A 26237-nucleotide genomic window follows, 5' to 3' on the forward strand; every position below is an offset into this window, starting at 1 on the left:
GGAGTGGGTTTTACTGAGAGTCTATGGTTAGTATACCTGTTTTCCTTTCCTGCTTAGCCCCCATATTTTTCATGGAGTGCCTGCTGTGTTGGAGGCTAGGACAATAGGATGACTTAGAGGAAGGAAAGTTGGGGAAAATGATATTTTTAATGTTTTGAAGATGTAGTCAATAGGAAAGGCAGGACACAGTGAGTTTCTGCTACATCTACTCCAGTAGTGACATGCACGACAGGCCAAGAGCCTGGATGCAGTCCTAAGGCAAAAAGTTCACAGAAACTTAGTCTCATGGAACTGTGGCATCCCATAGCACGAATGCTCCAAACTTGTCCTTGAGAATGGATCTGTGTGCTTCCTTTGAATATTGTTTTCTAATATGTGTATTCAAGCAATGACTTGCCAAATAACTAAGCAAAATCGAACTTTGCTTACTGGCCTTCACCAATGCCCTAGGTAGTCCTTGAGCCAACCCTGGGCTTGGAATTCAGTTAGAATGTTGCCTGTTCAGTGACATTCAGAATTGCCTCTAGTATTGTAAGAGAGATAGTGAAAGAAATCAGGCATTGCTATCTACTACATAGAGTTAGAAATCTCAGGGCAAGCTTAGCAAAGTAAGTTTAGAATTCTTATTATAGTTATGTATGGCAGACTACATTACTTATTAGTAGAAAGTCCCCCCACACTATCACTTAGAATAAAAACCAACTCGCTCTCATATACAGAAATTTATAGTGGTTTAGGAAGTAGATTGGGCTATGGTTTTAGAGTATTGCATTATTCATGAGATAGTTAGCTAGAGCAGAACTCCCTAATTAGAACCATGACCTGGGCAAGAAAGCCCCTGTCCCGGGAGTGTAAAGACCTCACACCTGGCTTCTAAGAATGTAACTGACCTTAGACAGAGCTGACTTTGTCTCTGTTGTTTTATTGTCCAGTTCCTGCCAGTCTTTGTGTTTTCATTTCCTCTGTTTTGTTTAGGAGTCATTAAGCATCTGGTAACCTTATTGTACCTTGCAGATGTGTCACCTAAGTTGCCTATTTTCTTCTGTATAAAACGTCTGATGCTCGATTTGACAAATAGCATTCAGATCCAACACACTCTCTTGTGTCAAGTCTGTTTGTCACCCCATTCCCGCTGACTCTATGCCCATTTCTCCGAGACTCTGATTCACAGGGATTGAGGAGGGCCCACTGAGCTCGGTCCGTGGCAAGTTTCCTGCTACAAGACTGAGAATGAGTCAGAATTAGATTTTAGGAGAACTAGGAGGCACTTTTTCTTTTCTACAAAATTATTGTAATATATAGTATAAAAACTATAGGATATTATTTAAAACACAGTCATAAATTTTAAAAATTCATCCTGTGTTGGTTGTAAAGTGTGAATGTTCTTCTCTTGAGAGATGTACTTGTATAAATTAATCTCAAAAATGTTGTCTTATAGGCATAAAGATAAAATGATATTGAAAAGAATACTTTTACATACAATAAATTCAACATATTTATTATATTTTATTGATGAATTTATGAAAATTGTTGACTGAAGTAGAAAGCCAAGAAAATGACATCAATTGAATATATAATATATTGAGATATGTATCGTTTTCTATATGCCTGCAAAGTAGAAGATAAAAATGGATAACAAGTACTCTCTTGCAGAGTATGTTCTTTGAAGTCCTATGAAAATATGCTTTTTGAATAAGAGTGTAGAAGTTGTTGACCATTATTAGGAAAAGCAGTCATAATTAAAACTTAGTTCAAAGAGCATATATTTAGCAACTCCTCAGTTCTTGGAAAATGAGTAACCAAAAGTGTTTTGTTTAAAAGTACAGGTACACTTCTTGGTTATCTATTATGATTAGAAAAACCATGCTATTAATCAACTACTCACTTTGGATATAAAGAGTAAAGAAATCCACTTGGAATTGAATAGAAAATCTCCCCCATGCTGGCCAGCTTACATAGTGCCAGAAGGTAGTCTATAGGGTGTGGGGAAACAGGCATAAGGAGTCTCATCCATTCACTAATGAAGTCTTTATGCTGTTCAATATGGATCTGCTGATCTGCTGACAAAATTTGACTGATGGCACAATAGTGGCATGATAGATGTAGAGATAACCTACTGTTTGCTGTAGATATGAGGCCTGCTTCACAGGAAGGATTGCAGGCTAGGTACTTTTAAACCTTGCCAAGGGCCTATGACTAGGGAGTCAATAGGTCCTACGGTGAGAGCCTAACAGTCTTGCTTTTCTAAATAGACATGCTATTAAATTGCTTTCAAAATATTTATCTTTATGCTTTCATATTCATGCTACTCTCAAGTTCAGTCAGAGGAGCTTACTTCAGCATTAGGTAGTAGTGAATGTAGAAAATTTTAACTGCTCAAAATGCCAAGCATAAGCAACTCTGAGTGCTCAGCTGTGTTTGAGTCATTGATAGTAAAGTCTCACCATCTAAGATCCAGGAAACCACATGAAATAGGGGACAGAGAGAATGTAAGAGCCAAAGAATGGGGATGAGTGGTGTCAATGCTATCCTCTGAAAAGCGTATGGTCATTGTACTCATAGACAAATTGCAATTAGGATTACTTGCATATGATCTGCTAGACAAATCCTAGCGTGTGTGGAGAAGCAACTGGTATTCGAGGGTCTGTCCACAGATGGTAGGTGCTGAGGGAGGAATAATGACTCTTTTTCAGGAGTGATAGCAAGCAAGTGGCTCATGTTCAGATGGATGGCCAGATATCATGCACATATAAGGTTCATTAATTGCCTTAATAAAGTACTACTAATAAAAAAGAGTCATGCAGTTGGAAGGTACAATGATACCAGGGGAGTTTGACAGAGGTACTAATAGATAATATGATCAGTGTTATAATAAAGTATTGTAGAATAATAAGGTATTATTTCTAAAAGACAATTGTATTGACTTCCTTTTTTAAAGAGAATTGTTTATTTAATTTCTGTGTTGGAATATATTATAGCTGTCTTCTAACACAGAGGAGGGCATCAGTTATCAGTACAGAAGGTTTTGAGTCACCATTTGGTTGTTGGGAATTGAACTTAGGATCTCTGGAAGAGCAGCCAGTGTTTGTAAACACTGAGCCATCTTTACAGTCCTTATATTGACTTCTTAGTGCAAGTAGTTTAAATCTTTATGATATTTAGTTGTAGAGCAAACTTATATAGTAGATTATCAATGTACAAACTAATATACAGTGACAATGAATTACACTGCTGGAAGATTACTCGAATAGATAAAAGACAAGAATACTTGCAAGTTGAAATGAAGCTGCTACCAGAGTAATAAAGAGCAGAATCTATAAAAATCATGTATGGTATAGAATGAAAAGGTTTGGTAGTTGTGTCCTAGTAAATGGTGCAGAGCATACAAGTAACTGATCATATTTTAAGTAATACAAATTATATTGACTTAATTGCTAATAATTTAACTTGTTTGGAATGTTTATTGATAAGTACTATATACATAACTTGGGTTCATATATAGGCAGACACAACAACATATTACTTATAGTTCCAGAGTTCATAAAATAACAACAAGGGTGATGATGATGTTGTATTATGTATATAGGGAATTTATTTTATATAAGGTGATATGTACATAGCCTGTCCCATGAACACAATCTCTTAAAAGACATTCATGTATGCATTGCTACTCTTCCAATGGAACCAAGAAGATCTTAAGAACTCCAATATTGCTGTGATCTGAGGGTGTTTACAGAAAACAGTGAATGTGGAAGACTCTCTTATGCTTATATAAACTCTGTAGTCGTTTGATATTGAGTTCAGATGACAAAAAGAAACCATGGTGGGGGGGAACTAAAGTAATGAAATATGCATAGATACATAATAATACTAATAAAGGGATATAAATCATGGAAATGAACTAAATAAAACTTCTGCAGCTGAAAAGTACAAGAAATGCAATTAAGAATTCATTAGAGAGATTCAAAAAACTGACCTAAGCAAACAGGAAGATAAACAGTTAGATTCAAAAGACAATTGAATTTATCTAGTCTGAGATGTGGGAATCAAAGAGAATGGAGAACAATGAACACAGACTGGAGGTTTATATCAAATTGATTCTATAGGTAGTTGATGTATTTGAAGAAATAAAATGAAAAAATCCCATACAAATAATGAACATCGAAGAAATCCATCAATATCCATGCAGAATGAATTATAATAAACCGAGATTTTTTAAAAGGCTATTAAAAGTATAAAGAGAGCCATAGTTCTGTCTTGCACATGGAATCCTCTGAATAACTTTTATTCTATCAGACATGATGGCAGAGACTGTGAGATCACATATATGAAATGACTGAAAAGATTGAATGACAAATATCCCATATTTACTTAAATTACAAAGGACTTAAGGCACTTTAAGATAAATCAAAGCAGCTGATATTTGGTAAAACATTTATTTATTTATTTATTTATTTATTCATTCATTCATTCATTTATTTATTTTAATTAGATATCTTCTTTATTTACATTTCAAATGTTACCCTTTTTCCTAGTTTCCTCTCTGAAAATCCCCTACATCCTCCCCTTGCTCCTCAACCCACCCACTCCTGCTTCCTGGCCCTGGCATTCCCCTACACTGGGGCATAGAATCTTTGAAGGACCAAGGGTCTCTCCTCCCATTGATTGCTGACTAGGCCATTCTCTGCTATATACGCAGCTAAAGACATGAGTCCCACCATGTGTTTTCTTTGATTGGTGGCTTAGTTCCAGGGGTCATTGGGGTTACTGGTTAATTCATGTTGTTCTTCCTAGGGAGCTACAAACCCCTTCAGCCTCTTGGGTACTTTCTCTAGTTCCTTCATTGGGGACCCTGTTCTCCATCCAATAGATGACACTTCTGTATTTGCCAGGCACTGGCAGAGCCTCACAGGAGACAGCTAAATCAGGCTCCTGTCAGCAAAATCTTGTTGGCATCTGCAATCGTGCCTGGGTTTGGTGGTTGTTTATGGGATGGATCCCCAGGTGGATCTCTGGATGGTCATTTCTTTATGATAGTAGAAAAAGAAAATAAACAAAAGAATGTTATAAAATATCACTCTGAAGTTAATCACAGATGTAAAAATACAAGTTTTATATATCTATATAATATTACACATTACATGTTATACATTAAAATATACATTATATATATATTATACTATGTATCCCATGTCACATATAAGACAATATTATCATTGGTTTATTGTAAAACAGCACATTTTATTTCCTATATCACTTGAAACATAAACATGTGAAAAAGTAATCATAAACTTGTGATTAGACACACATCTGTAGTGATTCAATTTGAGACAAAATTTGGTTGAGTAGTGAAGAACTCTGTAGATGGATAGATTTTTTTATGTGAGTCTAATAGGCCGACTGGTGGTATCACACATTTAAGGCAATACTCATAATCTCCAAAGTAATAGTGAACAAATAATGGGAATCTTATACAAGAAGAGATGAAAGATGAATAAAATTATGTTGTCAATATTATAATACATTACAGAGAGCAACAATGGGGGAAATAAAGAGGTGAAACATGACACACTGAAAAGAAACAAAAAGACTACAGAAGTGGTTATGGACCAGGTATTATTTCCAAACACAAATAGTTACCCAGATACAAATTGTCAAAATAAACATGTACAAGTTATATTATCCAGACTGAGTTGGTTGATTTGGTATTTAGGGATTTGTTTGAAAATGAATATGTATAACAATAATTAATATAAAAGCAAGATTTTGCTGAAAGGACCCTGATATAGCTGTCTCTTGTGAGACTAGGCCATGGCCTTGCAAACACGTAAGTAGATGCTCACAGTCAGCTATTGGATGGAGCACAGGGCCTCCAATGGAGGAGTTAGAGAAAGTATCCAAGGAGCTAAAGAGATCTCCAACCCTGTAGGTGCAACAACATTATGAACTAACCAGTACCTCAGAGCTCTTGAGTCTAGCTGCATATGTATCAAAAGATGGCCTAGTTGCCATCACTGGAAAGAGAGGCCCATTGGACACGCAAACTTTATATGCCCCAGTACAGGGGAATGCCAGGGCCAAAAAATGGGAATGGGTGGGTAGGGAAGTGGGGAGAAGAGTATGGGGGACTTTTGGGTTAGCATTCTAAATGTAATTGAGGAAAATACGTAATAATAAAAATATTTTTTTTAAAAGTTCATAATATTGAAGGACAACAAGAAGGGTTGTATAAAAATAAAAGATTTAGTTTTAAAACTGTTACAAGTCATGTAGTCATTAAGTATACATAAAGTATATATTCATATATAAGAAATAATCCTTATCATCTTTTAGATAATATATTAAAAGCCCCAATCCTTGACAGGTAAGAGATTAAAAGAGAGGAATGATATCTTAGTTGAAAGACACAAAAATTGACTTCAATTAATGATCCTATACTGTAGATCAATACAGTTAAGCAGTTGCTTTTTAACTTCTCCTCTTAACATATTTAGACTATTACACTCATTAGAAACAGGAAATAAAAAACATTTTTTCTTAATGGCAATGAAAGTTTATTTACAGCAAACCATGTCTCTGTCTACAAAACATGTCTCAAAAGATTTGATAAGATTAAACGAATCCATAGTATATTTACAGAAAAGCAACACCTACAAGCCAACAACACATGCAACAAACTTGAAATCAGTTATCGAAACTGGAAATCTTTACCACAATCACTAATAGGTCAAAGAATAAAAAGTGTCAAATCCAAACAGCCTCTTCAAACCTCAACTCATAGTCTAAGTCCTATGAGGTACAAATAAACAGTTCTCTGAGATATTTGTCAGTAATTATAAAATAAATCTTGACCCAGAGAAAGAAAGAAAGAACAAACAAGCAAAGTAGAGGAAAGTTAGAAAGAGATCTTTCTTCTTCTTCTTCTTCTTCTTCTTCTTCTTCTTCTTCTTCTTCTTCTTCTTCTTCTTCTTCTTCTTCTTCTTCTTCTTCTTCTTCTTCTTTTTCTTTTCTTTTTTTTTTTTTTTTTTAGTTTTCGAGACAGGGTTTCTCTGTGTAGCCCTGGCTGTCCTGGAGCTCACTTTGTAGACCAGGCTGGCCTTGAACTCAGAAATCCTCCTGCCTCTGCCTTCTGAGTGCTGGGATAAAAGGCTTGCACCACCATGCCTGGCTTAGAAAGAGATCTTACTGACACAAATGACATAAAATTAGCACATAAATTTGATGAAGCAACATTATTTCTTTGAGAATAAAAATTGCCAAAAGATGAGATGAGATGCAACTAAATGAATTGGAAATATCCATGAGGCTATTACTCCTTCATCACAATAAAATAAAAGTTTACATGAATAATCTATAGCCTGGCCATGTGAGGTGGTATCCAGGAGGTAGAGACAGGAGCATCATCTTGACTCGGAGGGCAGCCTGGTCTACATAATGAGTTCCAAGAGAGTTTGAGCTACATAGTGAGCCCTTGTTGAATAAGAAGAGGAGGAGGAGGAGAAAGGGAAGAAGAGGAGAGGAAAAAGAAGGAAGGAGGAGGAGTGGGGGAGGAGAAGTAGAAGAAAGGGGGAGAGGGAGGAGAAGAAGGAGAAGGAGGACAACTCATTTATCTATTAACTACCACATACCAAAACTCTATACATTTTCATGCAAAGGACAGATTCCTACTTATATGCATCCCAGTAAAACTTACTTTAAAAGACCTCATAGCTCAAATAAGTTGAATTTGTAATTTAAAACGATATAAAAATACTGTAGGAATCATTGATGGATTCTGTCCAAACTTCAAACAACAACAACAACAAAAACTAAACCAAATCAACCAAACCAAAGACCAACCAACCAAACAAACAAACAAACCACAACAATCCACCAATATGGAGCTGTGAAGATTATTCAGCAGATAAAAATGGGTGATGTTTTCCAAGAGTGCTCTAGTACAATACCAGTAGTTAAAACAGACAGTTCAAAACCAACTTCAACTTGATCTCCAGATAAATATCTACCTTGTTCTACCCTTGGTAGGCACTGCAGTCATGCATGGTACTCATCATAAAACATACACAAACATTTAAAAATAAAAATTAAAATGATCAAGATATGTCAAACTAAACAAAGAAGACTCCATAATCTACCTGCTCTGAGTCTAGCATTACACAAGTACACAAAACCAAATAGAGAAAATGTAATGAAACCACAAGCCATTTCTCTTACAGAAAGAGTAAAATCCTTCACAAATACCATCTAACTGAATCTAGCAATGCTTTTGAACATACTATACCTTGTTATTGAATGAGATTTACTCCAGAAATGAAAAAGTTCCTCAAAATGAGAAATGCCATTTGCTATAACACACTAATTAGTAGAAGAAAAATACAGCTATATATGGTATTTTCCTTACTTGATACAGAGGTAAGTTTGTTAACTCCCAATATATTTTCAACATAGAAGCACAAAACTAGGAATTGAGATATCATTAAAAATCATAGTGGTATTCATTTCAATATCCACTGAAGAATATATAATTTTAACTTAGAAAATACCAAATTTTAATAAAGTGTCAAAGGTGAACTCTTGTGTATTCTTAGTGATGATTAAAAACATTGCAATCATAGTATTATCTCCAAAAAGCAGACATAAACTTGCCAAGTGACCAATAAATTCCTTTCCTAGTTATGCTTGTAAAACAATGGAGAAAAATGACTCAGACAAGTAAATGTAAACACATGGTCATAACAATGAGTGTATAGTAACCCAAAGGTTGAAGCAACTCATGCCTGTTCTTCAAATAACAGGTACATACCTCAGGGTGTGTGAATGCACTATAGGATATCATACAACCATCAAAAGGAATGGACCCTGTCACATGCATGAACCTCTGGAATATTGCCTTATATAAAACAGACAGGTAAATATGCTAAGTATCTTTCTTTATAAATCCCCTTTGTGGGATACGTTTCTTCTTCCTTCTTCCTAACCATTTTCCAACTGCTTACCACCATCTTTACCTCAAGCGTAGATCCAGATACACAGCCCATGAACCCTATTTGTATTCAGGGCTTGCAGGGTAAGTTGCTTCTTCTAGTCTAGACACTGGTCCTATTCACACCTACAGTGGGTATATGGGAAGAATTGGGAGAAGAAAGGGAAGAGAAAAAGTACTATACTTATATCTAAGTTAAAGTTAAAAAATAAAATATATTATATATTATATATCATTTCATTCATGTTAAATATCCATAATAAGAAAAGATTGAAATTAGGAGTTTCTCCAGCTGAGAGGAAAACAAAGTAGGTAGAAATTGTTCAATCAGAAATGTTTCTTTCTGAGAAATGAGTGTACTGTAACTAACATCATTTTAAGTGGTTCAATTTATGCTAGGTTGGTTTCACACCAATATAGAATTAAACAAAAAAAATCAAAATATTCATGATGTTATCAAGAATATAACCTCTTCTTCCTAACTCATTTAGAAACTATAACAAAGGTCTTTATGTTAAAGAAAATATGAAACCTATAGTAGAATAGAATAACACCTCATAGTCATTGGATGATAAGTGAGGTGATTTTTCAGAGCTCACTTATATCAACTATTTTTCTCTCTCATAGCATGATCTCTTCTTGGTGCAGACTCAAGAGAGGGAGCTTGAGGTGGGTGTATCTGGATGCTGTCTGTCATGCACAGGAGGCTTCCGATTGGGAATCATTTAGATTAGATGCACAGTGCTTGCCTACTTGCAATGACTTTCACTCACAGACCAGTGCATCTAGGACCCAGCGGAGTAATTCTGATTTACTTTGCAGCTCTTTGCCATGGCGAAATACTTATATTGGATTAGAGTGCATTGCTGTCTACCCTTGTGCTCACAGTTAATTATGGCTGAGAAACAACTGTATTAGCAGCAGGCATTACTTTGTTTCCCATTAAAATGCACACGTGGAGGTTTGTCTAATTCCTTTCGATGAGTACCCAGTGAGAACCTTTGAAATGGGGGAAAGAATCATATTATAGTAGCCCCTTTCTAATTTCAGAGCAGGGATTGTTGGAGACTGACTTGATAATAAAATAACTGAATCAGTGTGAGGTAAATTCTCTATTTGAGAGGTCTGCAGAGCAGCGGAACTAGGGCTTAATGATCTGTCAGGCAAGTCATTTACACTAAGTCTCAAGGAGAGGAGAAGCATTTAGTAGAAAATAGAGTTTGAAAGGTCAACAAATGAAAGGGCTTGACAAAATTTGTATGAAAGGGAAAATTAGAAGAAAAATCGTACCAGTTAGAAATGAAATCTGTATGTAGTAATTTGATTATTCGAAAACTGATCATTCAATTTCATCATACTCAGTCTGTATTCTTTTCTCCTGCTTACTCCAAGATAATCTCGTTCCCTGCTGATTAGGGTTTGAATGGAATGCTGCCAGAATGTCCTGTGCAAATTAGCCTCACATTCAAGCCCTATAGGAGGCAGGAGGTGGAAGTCTTTTAAAAAAGGGAAGTTTACCGATCTCAGGGCTAGGTTCAGTTATAATGATGCTTTTTTATCAGCTACTCTGTTACCAGGATTCCAGCTTTAATTAGCCCAACCAAACGTCATCACAAACATTAACATGAAGTCAGACAGAATATTAGTGATACAAATTCTCTTTTTTTTTTTTGTTAGATATTTTTCTTTATTTATGTCTCAAATGTTTCCTAGTTTTCCCTGAAAGAATCCCCTATCCCTTCCCTCCTCCCCCTGCTCACCAACCCACTCACTCCTGCTTCCTGGCTCTGGCAGTCCCCTATACTGGGGCGTAGAACCTTCACAGGACCAAGAGCCTCTCCTCCCACTGATGACCAACTAGGCCATCCTCAGCTACATATGCAGCTAGAGCCATGATTCCCAACATGTACAAATTCTTAAGATGTTAATACATCTGAAAACTATTCAGTTGGTTGGAATAGAATCCTAGTTTCTGGGTGAGCTAAACTTTGAATAATGCCTTGTTCAACGTCCTGGAAAAGACAGGTCACAGAAATTCACTGAGGTACAACCTGGACAACTTTTTCAAGAATACTAATTCCTGGTCTTATATAGATATATTTTGATATCCACATAAGAGGAGTCTATACAATATGGCAGCTACATTTCCAGGCACTTAAACAACCCTTCTTACTTCTGTTGAAACTCACTATGTTCATAATCCTGCTTTGAACAGTAAAAAATTAAAGGATACAGAATCCTTTCTTAGGTAAGGTATGTGTTTAATTAAGCTCATTAAAACTAAAGGTTACCACACCAGTATGGTGAGCTGCTTCTGCTGCTAACATTCTCTTTCTCCTGCTAGGCGATAGATTTATTGACATATCCATGTTTGTTTCTATTAGTGTTGAAATTACTCAAAATGAGGGGCAGGATACCTGTTGGCTACTTTACACAGAAACTGTTTCAGAACATTTCAGAGGTCTCCCTTATGTCCAGGTCATGACTTCTTAGAGAGTAATAAGATCATGGGAATATAAGCAAAATAACAACAAGAAAAATGACAAGAAATACAACAAACTATCAATGAGAGACTAGAGATGAGATTTAAAACACTTCTGTGCTGAATTATTTCCACAGCCACAGATATTCTGAGGAGAATTTATCAGATAAGACCAACTGAATGCCTACTATAATTTTCTTGTCCAAGGTGAGATGTTATTATTATGTAGTCTACTATAATGTAATGTTTTGTGTTTGGAAGTTAAATGTCACCAAAATGATTCTAAATAGACTGAATATAAGATTCATTGCAAATTCCTTAAATATTAGAAAGAAGATAGGGAATGTTAAAAAGTAAAAGGTCAAAGCAAAAAGATATAACATTGGCTTTTCCTAAGCAATATGTTGATTCATGGTCACGTGTGATCATGGCTTAACAATAATCAAATTAAATCAAGATAAAGATTGCTCATTATACTCCATAATCTAATGTGAGTCAGTTAATAAAAATTTGTATTTGTTTTGATAAAAAATTGATTATACATTAGCTGGGAAATAAATGATAGAAATTCAAGAGAATTTAATGAAACAATTCAAATACTTTGAAATATTAAAGTTCTTTAAGCAAAATCATGTGTTCATTAAGCACATGAATAAAAGACAATGGATACTTCCAAAGCAAAGAACACAATGAGAAAAATCACACGTATGTAAAGTTAACCTAAAAATAAACAAGGAAAAATCATGTAAGTCAAAAAGGAGAGTGTAAATTGAAGTAAATAACACATTGAGAAAACCAAACACAGTTGTACTTGACAAGCATGAATGTTTTGAGGTATACAGGGAACTGTTTACACACGTTTGGCAGAGAAAATGTATTAGCTTTACACTGTGAAGGCCAACACCTGGAATAAAAAGCTTAGAACAAAGAGGATCTACTCTGACTCAGAATTTCAGATATTTCAGCCTATCTTTACCTTCAATATTGTTATTATTATTATTACTATCATCATCATTTTTTTGTGGGGCATCAGAACAACACGGGGTAGAAATACATGACAAACTAAAGGAAGTTTATGTTTTAGCAGTTTATAAGATAAGGTGAAATGAATAGGCCAAGGAGAAAATATAGTGCCCAAAAACACAGCCATAAGAACCCATATAGTTCACCTGGATTTCATGTCTCTAGTTCCTATCAACGCTAATAATTTCTTGATGTGAGCTTATTAACAGTTTAGTGCGATGGTGAGGTCAGAGATCTTAGGAACTGATTTCTGAACATTGATGTTCTGGGACTAAGCCTTCAACACATGAACGTTTGGGTGACGTGTAAGGTCTAAGGCATAAAATAAAAGTAAGGTTAATAATAAAATTCATAGAAATAGTTTCAGGGCAATTCTTTCATATAAAATAATTTCAATTTAAAGTATAGATATTTATAAATGTATTTTGCATGTGGAAAAATTATATCTAAATAAATTGTCTCTATTGTGCACTAGACAATTATGAAAGTATAGACTTTGTTGTATCCCTCAAATAAGATATCTGAGTTGTCAATGATGAGTATTTCCAATAGCAAGGAAGTTAAAAGCCTTTGTATTCTATATAGAACTCATGTTCTTCGTAGTCATGATCTTTGGAGAAGAGACAGATGGAGATTATTTCATCTGGAATTGGGAAACATTAGTGCTGTGATAATTTATGAGAAAAAATTCCAATGTCTTGGGCATTTGTATAATTGGTTTCCAATTAATGGATGCTGTTTGGAAGGTATGGCATTCTCATACCTTGTTTAGGTATTTGGAAAGAAGTTATTCTCACAGATTCTAGTTCTTGAATCTTGCAGTTTAAACTGGAGACCGTTGACTTCCTGATCCAGACTCTTGCCTAGACTTTCATCAGGGACTCTTGTTATCTGATACTGTAACATAAATTAACGCTGTCTTCTGTAAGTTGTCTTAGTCATGGAGTTTTATCATTATAATAGAAAAGTGACTTAATCTAGGGTGGATTGAAGCAAATAATGCCTCTGCCCTCCCTTGCTAGACAAAGGGAGAAAAATATAATAACAAAATAAAGTAGTTTTGCTTTATTGCTCTTAGTCATTGTTCTGTTACTGACAACACACAGGAATTTGAACTACCTCAGTAATTCCCCAAACGTCCGACTCCATACTTATAGAATAAAGGAATAACCCCGTACTTCTTTGTGGTAGTGTCTAGGTCTAAAGTCTTTATAAGAGTTGGGTGACCTAACATCTTCTGTAGGCCTTTTGAACACATAGATTTTGATGATTTACTTTTCTATGCAACAATAGAATGTTAAATTGAAATTTCTCATATTTCTTAAATGAGATAATAAAGGCTTAAGTTACAGAAGTACTTCATATTCTCTGTGCTTCAAATAGTCTTTGCGTATAACTGATAATAGTTTTATCTCCAGTGCAAAAATGTTTTAGAAAATTGTTTAGTATATTTTCTTCTAGTAATAAAGAAAACATAAGAGGAGAAATTTGCAAGTCAAGATAACTAAAGTCTATGATAGAAATACTGGTTCATATTAAATTAGCATGTATAACTTGTATGCTGAAATATAATGAGTGTATTGAGTAGGACTTATACCTCCATTAATCCATTAGAAAAAGAGCCTATGTATCTGAATTGACATAGCGAGTTACAATGAAAATAGTGTATTTACCCTATGTACAAAAGTCCAACTAATAGAGAATACATCAAACCACAGAGGAGAAACTTAGAAATTAATCTAAAGTATAAATCTGGAAACACGATAATCATTGAAATATTCAAAATTCTACCTATCTCAGCATAAGTCATCACAGTTAACAAAATTCCACCCAGTTTATGAGTACTTGAGTTTACTGTCTCAGCACTCCATGACTACAAACAAGTTTACCATCCATTTACTGTCTATAGAGATTATGAATTATGTTGAAGTATTCATATCAAGTACAGGTTCAGTATAAATGACTATAAAGTCATAATTTCATACAAATTTGTGTTTTCCTATGTTATAATTTGTGATTATAAGTTTCAAACCCAGGACATTGTACTTGTCAGACGAGGGGTAGTCTGGCATACAAATCATGACTGGGTAAATCACATGTAATTTCAAAAAATTCTGTAAAACCTTTTAATGAGTTTTATCACTTTCCAAATGAATCATTCATTTTAATGTATTTATTGGAACTTCATTGGGAAGGAAAGACTTACATTGCAACACTCAAACAGGAAGAATAACAAGGATCAAAGAAAACACTATACAATTTTATCTAGCAAATATTTAGTGTTTTCACAGGATCAATGTCAATTTGAAATCTAAATTTCTTCTAGGAGATGAAAGCTTTCGTAGTCCCCAAGAAGTTTTTAACCTAAGTTTTTGTCAAATTAATAATCCATATTGAAGGTCATATTGAGGAGAATGAGCTGTGTGTTTTTATATATTCGTTTTACTTTATTGCTTTGTCTAGATTTTATAGAATGAGACTTCACCTCACAGAAAATAATAATAATAATAATCATCATCATCATAGAAGAAGAAGAAGAAGAAGAAGAAGAAGAAGAAGAAGAAGAAGAAGAAGAAGAAGAGAAGAAGAGAAGAAGAAGAAGAGAAAGAAGAGGAAAAAGAAGGAAAACCAGTAGGCTATATACTATGCCCTGTTGTGACAGTATTACCTGAAAAAGGCAACCTAAGAAAGGAGATGTTTGTTTTAAAACACAACTTGAATATATAGCTCCATATGGTGGTGATAGACTGGGGGGCAGGAAAATGAGGTGTGTGGTCTCACTGAACCCACAGTCAGGAAATAGAGAGTTTATTTTCTAAACTTTATTTATTCCAGGACTTCAGCTTAGAGAACAATGCATTCATATTGGAGTGTGTCTTCTCTTTCCAGTCAAGTCTTTCTGGAAACACACTCTCAGGCACACCAAGAGATATGTTACTGTAAGGATTCTGAACCCTGTCACATTGTAAATGGAGATTAACTATCACACCTATCATATAGCGACAGAAATAAAATTTCAAAGTGAATAAGAAGTAAAATATGCAGCTTTGTGTGATATAGGTAAAGAGAATAGTTACACTGATATTTCTTTGCAATGTTTACTCTAAACTAGAAGGTAGATTTAAGTATTAATCTAAACTTACCTCACACAGTAATAAAAAAGAAACCAAACTCAAATAAACACATATTACAGACCTATAATTCTCACAAGCAGAAATATGACAGCTACAAACAAAATATGGCAAGCTGAATCCAGTTTTAGAATAAAGGCATAATACCTGAGATTGAGCTATGTTTTATTTATGATAGGTAATACACTTTAGAGTCCATAAATATACTCTTCAATGAAAAATAAATAGTTACAAAATATAAGATTATATGAACAGATAAAGAACTCATTATATATTTTCTAAAATACATAAATTATATTAGTGGTCATCTATCCTATACAGTCCTCTACTGTCCAGAAGCCCACCCCTGGCTATGATGTGGCTTCTGTGAGGCAGGATAACTTAGGACCTGTTCAACTTAGAAGATCTTTATCTCTAAACGATTATTTCTACTTGGTCCCTTGGGAATACTTCCAGAAAGGTCTGTGGCCAACACTTGTTTCTTTGTTGACAGTTTTCTGTTCATGGGCAACAGTAGGCACCTCAGACAGCCTCAGTAGAATGGTTGTCTGTGGTGTGCTGATGCGGTGCCAGTCAAGGAATTGGAAAGCTCATATCCTCTCTCATTCATGTCATCCTGCCCTTGAAAACTTCTGTTTCCTACATTCAAGTGGGACTGGGCTGGCTTGGAGGAAATCAGTGTTTTGATCATGTTACGAAATCATTTTACTTCTTGAAATAGCTTCCTATGTGACAATGAAATTTGTGTTGAGTAAAAGCTTGTCAGGGAAAAAAAGATCATATAGTATTTGAGGTTAAAAGATATTAGTCACAAAGACCAGAGACATTTAGCTTTCTTAATCTTGGAATGGAATAATAGGGTAGCAGAGGTTCATGGATAGCACAAAATTGATATTTTTAAATGAAATCTTGAAATATTTGTGAATAGACATAAATGCTCTATGACATTATATTCAATATCCTACTCTATGTCATAGTCTTTGCAAAATAAGGATAAATTAAGGACACAAAAAATAGAAATGAAGAATTAGAACTATATTCTCACAACCAGTTTATTCCATAAATAATGCCAAAGACTGAGAAAAGTAATGTTCTACTAAAGAAAAAAACTAGCCAGGCATGGTGGCACATGCCTTTAATCCCAGCACTCAGGAGGCAGAGGCAGGTGAATTTCTGAGTTCGAGGCCAACCTGGTCCACAGAGTGAGTTCCAGGACAGCCAGGGCTGCACAGAGAAACCCTGTCTCAAAAAACAAAACAAACCAACCAAAAACAAACAAACAAATCCTAATAATAATGAATGGATTGCAGTGTTAGAATACAGCATACTATGTTAGTATATTTATAACTATTTTATTTTCATGAACTGAAAACGACTACTTTGGAAGAAAATTTGTATCCCAGCATGATGGGGTAGCATTAAGCTGTAGGCTCTCCTTTCCCCTGACATCAAGTATTTGATAAAGACACGTGAGCTTATTCCTTCATTAGAAAACTAGGAGCTATTTAATAGGTCTATACCCCAGCAAAGCAGAAAATTAGACAAGAAACACAGTTGCATTACCCAACTGGTGACTTTCTAAAATGCACACTGAACTGTGATTCTAAAGAGACTCCACTCCTAGTTTTCCTGAGAAGGAAAGAAGTCTGGAACACACATGCAGCTGATCAAAACATTTTGAGAAGACAACCTGAAGCAAAGGTTTCTTTCTCATCTGAATGAAGACTTGCTAGTAAAGGCTTCCAGGTGGGTGGACAGTGGGAGCAGAGGCAGTCCTTTGAGCTAGTGTGTGTTCACTGTCTGTCTCTCCTCTTTCTAAACACACAGGGCATAAAAGGAAGAAGATTCCCAACTTCTGGTTTGCCTCTGGGACAGAAGAGTTGCAGCATGTGTCCACCTTTCTGGCTTGAGACATGCCCACAGGAAATTATTTCTGTGTCTTCACTCTGAGTTCTAATACGTCTTGTGCTCAGTGGATTCCACAAACAAGATCAAAAGAATTTGCCTTGCCTGCAGGAACATCTCCAGGCAACAATCAGGCAAACAGAGGATTCAGTAGTTTTCCCTGAGAGTCAGAGGGGAATCAGAAGTCTGAAAAGAACCAAGTACTCAGCAGCCACTCAGTGTCTGATTTCTGAGTCACAGGAAGTACTGACTTTACTTAAATCAGCATGCTTTTAGGACTTGGTTTGTTCTTGTTCTCTTTTTGACTCACTGGAAATGAGAGGATGACTGGGTTTTTTTGTGGAATTTCAGAAATTCTACCTCATATGTCTTACAGTTAAGCAAGTACACAGAAAGGGATGTGGAGATTGATGGCTCCTGAGAAAATGAACTAGCAAATGGTTCTCGCATTAGGATCTTATATCCACACGTACTGAAAAGAATTGTGTACAAACAATGTTGAACAGTCACCAGATCTCTCACTGGGTAGATAAAAAGCTTTTCCTAATGAGAATGCCCAGGAAGACTGGAAGAGGTGGCCAGTTCTTTGAAATGTAGAACTGGCAAACTAATGAGAGTCGTGAAGAAACAAAAGTGGGCCAAAGACAGCACCAAATTCCCAGAAACTTACTCTAAAATAGTAGAAGCATATACATGGCCCAACAATGGAGTCAAGGTGCTTCGTGAGCTATGGAGTACAATACAGATATGAACTGACTCTGCTAGCCACGAGACTTAAAATAAATTAAAAGCAATAACGGTATTAGTGTTAAAGATTGAGATTTTGTTTTTATCTAACCTTGTTATTTCCGTTAGTAAATATTTGTTTTAGTTCATTTATCTTCCTTTATAGAGCAACACTATCAGCCTGGTTTATACAATGGTCTGCAATAAAGTTTTGCCGCAGTTTATTTGGTACACAAATAAATATAGGTGATTCACATGTGCATTCACTTGCTCAGGTACTGGTTTAAATGAGGACTTTGTTTGAAATTGATGTGGTATATTTAGATTCTTACAAAATATTTATTTAAATAATAGCAAAAAATGTTTTGAAATGCATGAAAATATTTTTGTCATGCCTTAAGAATGTTTTTTTCCCCTACATAGATCTAAGGTAACACTTTATCTCTAGTGTTGGCAATCATGGTTATTGAAAGTTGAGACAGGGCTGAGAGGTTTTCATTAGTTGACTTATGTTCTCTTTTCATGACTGAATTCTCACTCCTGAGGAATATGGTCAGCTATCATGAATGAAGGATGCTGTCCTGTAAGAACACCACCTATTTTCCAAGCAATGCCCATTTCTCTTTACTTTCTTGATGAGAACCACAGGTGTGGCCTGCTCTCAGACATATCACCTTCAGATCTGTGAGCCTCTTTCTCGGATGAGTTACCCACCCATAACAATCCTTTTGCAAAAATAGAAAGGATGACATGACCTTACTTTCTATAAAATATTATGGATTTAGCTTCTTGTAGTTGTTAAGATATATGTTCTATGGCATAGATATAGAAAGTTTCAAGTAATTTCTGCAAACCAGCTATGATAAATGGTTTAAATATAATTCTTTTTTACTATGGCATATGTTCCTAAATATGGAAATATTAGAAGAGATGTTTATGTATTTTCATTTTAAAACAGAATGCAATGGGTTTCTCAAAATGCTAAAAAGCAGTAGCTCCCTGTCAGTGTGAATCACCTCTCACTTCTTTTAACAAAATAATAGGCAAGAAGTGGTACTTAACAAACACCTCAGTATCGCCCTAAATCTAATGGACCAGACAGTTTATTGATAATTACTACTTCTTTTAAATTTTGTTTATTAATTGTTTTACTTCTTGAGAAGTTCTTAAAGAAGCACTGAATCTATACACTGCTGCCCTACACACACACACACACACACACACACACACACACACACACACACCACCACCACCACCACCACCACCACCACCACCACCACCCCACAGCTCGTCCCACATCCTACTTCCTCTCAAAATCATGATTGTAGTGGTTGAATGTGAGTGGGTATTGATGCTTCTAAAGCCCACACAAGGTTCAGCTTTGTCCTTTTCCTGCTCCTTGTTTGTAGATCAAATATAACCTCTTAGCTCCTACTCTAGTACCATACTTGCCATCCAGACATGACTAGCCTTTGCAAGTGTAAGCAAGTTCCCAATTAAAAGCTTCCTTTTATAAGTTTACTTCAAATTGGTATGTCTTTATAGCAACGGAACTAAAAGAAAGCAATTCTTTATTTCTGTAACACTTGCACATAAATATTTATACAATCTACTGAGCTCACTTGATTTTGACCATAAGTATGTGCCCAGGTTTCACACCTTTGGGTTCTGTGGCCTATGCAACAGCTCAGGGCTGGAGGAAACTGATTCTCTCTCTGTCAACAGCCATCCATTTCCTTTAGCTCTTTAGCAAAGGATAGACCCTTGTGGCATTTCCCTTGCTCACTCTGGCATGTCAGCACATGTCATCATTATACTCGTCTTGTAAGTAAGCAACTTGTTCAAAATGTAGATTTTAAATGTCTTTTTGGTGCCTGACCAAATAAATATATATCCAACAAAACCCATTTAATAAAAGCTTAGGAAACATTGTAGAGTAGAATACAGAGGGACAGATTATAAGAGGCAGGGAGCCATTTTGTCTTCATTAGATAGTATGCCCTAGATTTAACAGAAAAGAATATACCTAAGATTACTACTTTTTAAAAATCCTTCCCATTTATATACTTTTCTCATGTTATATATATTTATCTCAGAAACATTTTGGAATTATTATTAATTATACATATAATTTTATATATTAATGATATAAATTTATAATATAACATACCATATTTCTAACTAATATATCAAATATATTTAGCATATTATAACACAATAACCTTACATATAATTTTATTAAATATGATATACACACATGTATATTAGATATATATTGACATTTTGTGACATTCTGTGCCATGTAGGTCTAGGTTCAACACTTCCTCTGGGCTATTCCTGCATTAAATAGTGTCTCCTTCTTCAGTGCTATAGATCCAAACCAGAGTCTCACATGTGGTAGGCAAGAGCTCTGCCATTGAACTATGTCTTCATTGATATTGTCTTTCATTCCAGTGTATGTAATCCAAGGAATCTCATACCATAACTCAAAACTAAATACAATTACTTTTTTTGCTATATAATACTTTTTACATGCTGTATACTTCATTCTTATTTAATATTTATTTTATTTTCATTTATATCCCTCAGGTCTTGTTGAGGTGACCATATACATGTGCAGTGAATTTGTGAATAATGAATGTAATTGCTATGTCATGTGCAGGAGACAGCATTTCAGAAAAATGTCTTCTTATCCTCTAGCTTTTGGGTTCTTTCTGGCCCCTCTTCCAGAAAGTTCCTTGAGGTTTAGGATTGATACAGATGCCCCATTCAGGGCTGAGTACATATTATCAACACTCTGACCAGTTATTGATCTCACATTACATGGTTATCACTGCAGAGAGAGATTTGAAGTTGGAAGAGGAGTAATCTATGGGCATAACCATTGATATTCAGAATGTAGCATTACACAATGTCCATTTATCCAAACAGTTGTAGATGTCTCTCAAGATCCTATGACCTCCTGAAGCATTGGCTTTTGGCAAGGTTTATAGTATCAGACACAAATTATGTCATAACTATCAGTCCTCATATGCCATCCAAAAGTTAGTGTCACATATTTAGTGTCATAATCTTCATACCATGACTATATCAATAGGCATATATTTCCTGGCAAGTAGATAAATAGTGGGTTTTAATGTATTTCTAATTCATCAACATGAATATATTTGTTCCATTTTCAGACATTTGTATTTGTTAATCCTGCTTTGTTTACTTTGTTTTCTTATTTATAACAGTCTGACATTATACTATTATAGTGATAATTTGTCATTACACTTCTGGAACATTTTCTAGCTTTTCTAAAAAAAATCATATTTTCTAAACCATTTAGGTAATGCTTACTTCCATATGGGTGATAAAGAATGTATATTACTTTTATCAGAAACAAATTGTGAGGCTAATTGCTGCTTTGATCTGGATTAACTTAAGTTGAATTGTTATGTATGTAGCAGTTTATTAAAATGTGCATGAGTATTTATATATTCACAATTTTTGTACAATTTCTCAATTGTTCCTTGTGGATACTTTTAAATTTGTTGGTCTTTCATTTTTGTTTGCTTTGTCCTCCTATGGTTTTCACATGTTTATATATATTATGAAGTTTTCTTTTTTGTTCCAAATTTACATAACTTACTCTTTTTTTACCTTTTAAAGCAAAAAACTTCCACATTTAATTATTTAAAAAAATTCTTGTTTCTGCTCTTGATGATGAAACAGATCATCAGGCCCTACAAAAGTACATAGTTTACTTCAAGCACCCATACTGGGTGGTTCATCGCTGCCTGCAATCTTTCCAGAGGATCCAATTCTTTCTTCTGGATTCTGAGGGTATCTTAGTTACTGTTCTATTGATGTGAAGAGACACCAAGATCAAGGATACCAATGAGAGGTTAAATGGAGGCTTGCTTTTAGTTCCAGAGGGTTAGTCTGTGACTTTCATTCATTGGACCATGGTGACAAGCAGAGAAACATGGTGCTGAAACAGTAGCTGAGATTATGCATACTTATCACAGTTGTCAGGAAGGGAGGGAGGGAGAGAGAGACAGAGAGAGAGAGGGAGAGAGAGAGACAGAGAGAGAGGGAGAGGGAGAGGGAGAGGGAGAGAGACAGAAAGAGAGACAGAGAGAGAGACAGAGAGACAGAGAGAGACTTAGAGAGGGAGAGAGAGAGAGAGAGAGACAGAGAGAGAGAGAGAGAGGAGTTTTGATAGCTTAATATTCATCAAGGCTGCAATTCCCATCTTTCACAAATTGTAGACCAAACATTCAAATATACAAGGAGCGTATATGCACCATACTCATCCAAATGGCATTGTCAGTCATATATGCACCTTCCTGTAGATAGATCCATACACATATATGTATATTAAAATATTTTTAAAACTTACAAAAAAGAGTTTACTCTTTTTTTTTTTTTTTTTTTTTTTTTTTTTTTTTTTCGAGACAGGGTTTCTCTGTGTAGCCCTGGCTGTCCTGGAACTCACTTTGTAGACCAGGCTGTCCTGGAACCCAGAAATCTGCCTGCCTCTGCCTCCCAAGTGCTGGGATTAAAGGCGTGCACCACCACCGCCCGACTTAATAGTTTACATTTTTAATATTTTCATCATTACATTTTTTCAGTATTTTAGTTTCCAGTCTTGTTTTCCCTTACATATACCTTATAAATTGTCATTAAAATTTTTTGATAAATAACATCGCTTTCAACTTCTATCTTTATTTTTTTATGTTTATGGTATATGAAAAACTCGTCTTAAATGTTGTTTTCGATTAAAATGTCATTCTGTGGTTGATGATATCCAGTTTTAACTTATGATGGTTAAAATACAGGATGTAAATTCAGTTTTATAGTATGTGGTGAGATTTGCTTGATGTCAAAGGCATGTAGTCAATTTTATAGAGAATTGCATAATCTGCTGAAAAGAAAATATTTTTTTGAATTTGGATGAAATGTTCCATAAAAACTTGTTAGATCAATTTTCTTTATAATGCCAATTAGCTCCAGCATTTCTCTATTAAGTCTTTCTCTAAGTGACCTTTGATTTGGAAAAAGTGGGGCATTGGCATCTCCCACTATCAGTGTGTGAGGGACAATATGTGATTTTAGCTGTTGTGGTGTCTCTTTTATGAATCTGAGTAACCTTGTGTTTGGTGCATAGACGGTAAGAATTGGAATGTTCTTTTTGTGGATTGTTGTTGTTGTTGTTGGTTCATGACTATGTAGCTTTTTTTTTTTTTTTTTTCTATCTCTTCTGACTAGCTTTGGTTTGAAGTCTATTTGTCAGACATTAAAATTGCCACAGCAACCTGGTTCTTAGTTCTATTTGCTTGGAATGTGTGTGTGTGTGCGTGTGCATGTGTGTGTGTGTGCATGTGGATGTATGTATACATATATGTATATATGTATATATCTCATTTTAACCTAAGGCAATGTTTATCCTTGATGTTAAGGTTTGTTTCTTGGATTCAGCAGAAGGATGGATCATGTTTTACATCCGTTCTGCTAGTCTGTCTCTCTTTTAGGGGAATTAAGACCATATAGATGCTGAGAGTTATCAATTAGCAGTGTTTGTTGATTCCTCTTATTTTGTTATTGTCATGCTTTTTTTGTTTTGTTTTGTTTTGTTTTGTATTCTTCCCCTTTTGATTTTCTGCTCTGGGATTACTTATTCTTTGTGTTTTCTTGGGAGTGTTTAACTACTTTAGATTGAAATGTTCTTTTTGGAGATTACTATAGTGCAGGATTGATAAATACTGCTTAAATTTGGTTTTTATCATCTAATATGTTATCTTATCCATCTAGGGTGACTGAAGGTTTTGGTGGGTATAGTAGTCTGGGCTGCCATATTTGGTTTCTTAGAGTCTGTGGCACATCTATCCAGGCCCATCTGGTTTTAAAGACTCCATTGAGAATCCAGGTATTATTCTAATAATTCTGGATTTATATATTTGTCTGTTTCCCTTCCAGCTTTTAATATTATTTCTTTGTTCTGTATTTTAAGGGTTTTGATTATTGTTTGCTGTGCAGAATTTCTGTTCTTGTTCAGTCTGTTTGGAGTTCTGTATGCTTCTTATACTTTAATAGGTTCCTTTTTCTTTAGGTTAGTAAAATTTTCTTCTTTGATTTGTTGAAAATATTTTCTGTGGTTTTGATCTGTGTTCCTTCCTTTTCCTATATTTCTTTTATTCTTAGCTTTGGTCTTTTCATAGTGTATCCATTTTATTTTTAAATCTTGTGAGATTCTTTCTTGCATCTTTTTCCATTCTGTTGGCAAGGCTTGCCTCTAGATTTCCTGTTCCTATATTTTTCATTACTAGTTTACCTTTCCTTTGCATTTTTATATTGATTCTAATTTTATTTTAACATATTGAACTGTTCTATTCATTCTCTTCCACTGCTTGTACTTTCTTAATTTCATAGATTTTTTTAAAAAGCAATTTATTCATTTTCTTTTTAAGGATCTCCATGACATTTGTAAAAGCTATTTTATGTTTTTTTTTTTTCTTGTGCTTCAGCTATGTTTAATTTCTTGGAGACTACTTTAGTACTGTTGTTGGATTTAGTGGAGACATATTGTCATGGCTGTTGTTGATTTTGCTCTTATAATGGTGTCTAGGCATCTGTGTTTAGGTTGATGATTGTTCCAGGTGCTTATATCTATTCTTGTCTTGTTTGGTGGGTATTTTCTTTTGTGGTTTCTGTTTTTCCTCTGTTTCATAGGAGGGTGTAGGCAGTGTTTCTTTTTGGTAGGAAAATCTCCAATTCTGCCAGGTGTGATACTAGAAGTTCTGGGTAAAATGTGTTTTTGGGCATTAGGCAATGACACTTAGGGTAATGGATTTAGTACCCTGGAAATGGGAATAATTTGTGAGGAGATGCTATAGCAGGTAGTCTGCCCCAGAGCTGACGATGTATCTAGGGTTTGGATTTGGAGAGAAGAGAGAGAGAGGAGATCTGAAGCTTATCAGTCTGCTTTTCTGGCCTACTTGCTTCTTTGTTCAGCTTGTCTTGGGCTTCTCTGGGAATTCCTTCTAGGAATAAGGACTAAGATAATGGCATATATGGGGAAGAAGGTTGGGAAGATGTTTATGATCTGCTTGAGATAGGGGTAAAGAGTAAGGGGAGGCTGCACTACTTATTTTGCTATACATTAAGAGATGAGACACAGAGACTATATTTTTAGGGGAGGAAGAAGATGTGCAGTTTAACCTCTTCCTTGACATTGAAGTTGCCTGAGGGTTCCCATGGAATATTATCTATCTATCTATCTATCTATCTATCTATCTATCTATCTATCTATCATTTCTATCTATCTATCATAATCAATAAATCTACTATGTTTTATTCTAACCATGTATTACCCAATGCACCAATTCTCACATCCAAATGTTTTTAAATAGTGTTAAATATCTCATGCCAAGAGTATAAAAAAAATCTGTGACTCAGAACTATTGCGTAGCAATAGCGTCTTGAAATATTTTTGGAGAAAACATGTCTCAGCATCATAGTCAGGTTTTCTAGTACTTTGTTGAAACACCATGGACAAATGTAACTTAGGAAGAAAAGGGTTTACTCGGCTTATGCTTCCATATCACTGTTCATCATTTAGAAGGTCGGGAGGGGACCTCAAACCTTTAGTCAGGAGTGGATACAAAGGCCTCAGAGGGGTGTTTTTACTTCCTTGCACCTCCTGGCTTGTGCAGTCTCATTTTTCTTGTTTGTTTGCTTTTTGGATTTTTGGTGGTTTATTTTTTTTGTTTGTTTTATTTATAGAACTCAGTAACACCATATTAGGGTACAATTACCACCCACAATGTCGTAGAACCCCTCACAGTTATCACTACAAAAAAAAAAGTCCCTTAAGCTTGTCTGCAGTCAGACTCCATGAAAGTATTTTCTCAGCTGAAGCCCCTTCCTTCCTCAGATGACTATAGCTTATCTCAGGTTGACCTAAAACCGAAGAATGTACTCAATTATCCAAGCCATCTGT

This window comes from Mus musculus, chromosome 1 (genome assembly GCF_000001635.26).
Source record: "Mus musculus strain C57BL/6J chromosome 1, GRCm38.p6 C57BL/6J".
NCBI lineage: Eukaryota > Metazoa > Chordata > Mammalia > Rodentia > Muridae > Mus > Mus musculus.